This window comes from Arachis ipaensis, chromosome B09 (assembly GCF_000816755.2).
Source record: "Arachis ipaensis cultivar K30076 chromosome B09, Araip1.1, whole genome shotgun sequence".
Lineage (NCBI taxonomy): Eukaryota > Viridiplantae > Streptophyta > Magnoliopsida > Fabales > Fabaceae > Arachis > Arachis ipaensis.
Window position 1 is genome coordinate 4,884,406 of NC_029793.2, and position 1,486 is coordinate 4,885,891.

Genomic DNA, 1,486 nt, shown 5'->3' on the forward strand with positions numbered 1-1,486 from the left:
AATCGCATTTTTATTGTTTTTAAAAATTAATTTTATTTTTTGTTAATATATCATTTACTCTTTAAATTTATTAGATAAGTATTTTTTTATTTTAATATTGATGTGATTTTATTTATATCATATTTTATTAAAATTAAAATTACTATAAATCAAAATATAATTAAAAAATAATAATAATAACATTATTTTGATTCAAAAAGAGTATATATAAACCAAAATACATGAGTAAGTTGTTATTCAAATTTTGAATTTTGAAATGGAGAGTGGAGAGAGCGGGGGAGAGTCTTCGAGGGTGGCACATAGCGAGGCAGCCGGCCATGCCGGCGAGAGCAATAAGGGGGAGAGTGGAGGTGGGCATGCATCAGGTGAAAAGGAGGGAATTAAAGGAGACAATAACAAGATTCAAGGTCAGCGGATATCGTTCAGAGATAAAGTTGTGGGTGCCTCAACAAGGAGAGCTTTGGAGGTTGCTGATTCTCTTGATGGGGATAAGATGGCTACAGTAGTTGGTAAGCAAGGCGATTCGGAGATACCAACTGTGACGTTCACTGAAGAAGCAAAGGAGATATTGGCAGAGCCCTACAAAGATGCCATCGTGATCAAAGTTCTTGGAAAAAACTTTAGCTATACGGCGATCACGCACAGGCTTAAAGGAGTCTGGAGAACCAAAGGAGGATATGAGGTACTAGATGTCGGTTTTGGCTATTTCTTAGTTAAATTTGATCTCTTGGAGGATAGAGAAAAAGTTCTCCTTGGCGGACCGTGGATGATTACTGGTAGTTATGTTGCGGTTAAACCTTGGAGTTCTTCATTCAGACCTTGTGAAAATACTTTTGGATCTACCATGGTTTGGATAAGAATTACAGGTTTAAACATTAACTATTATCAAGAGAAAGCCATGAAAATGATTGCGTCAGCTGTTGGTAAACCGATCCGCATCGATTTAGCCACCAAGTCTGCAGAGAGGGGAAAATGCAGATGACCTCCTCCTTTTTTGTAAAGCAAAGAAAAATCAAGTTCGGAATGTTGTGCACACCTTGGAGTTGTTCTGCAAAGCTTCAAGTATGAAGGTTAACATTGAAAAATCTAAAGCTATTTGTTCTAGAAATATCTCTAATAGAAGGAAGGAAATGTTGTCTGGTGTTTCTCATATTCCTTTTACTAGTGACCTAGGCAAATACTTGGGAGTGAACCTTAATCATCCTCGAGCTGCTAGGTCTCTTTTTTCGGACTCTTTAGAGAAGATCAAGAATAGGCTGGCTAGTTGGAAAGGTCGGCTCCTTAACAGAGCAGGCAGGCTTTGCTTAATTAAATCTAATCCAGCGTACAGCAAACAGAGCGGCTGATTTAATGGCTAAGACTGCTGCTTTAAACAAGCAGGTGTACCTAGAGTGGTTACAACCCCCTAATAATTTAGACATTATTATTAGAGAGGAGTACTACTCTTTCTCTTAGGTGTTTTTTTTTCTTTGTGTTATGTTCAGTC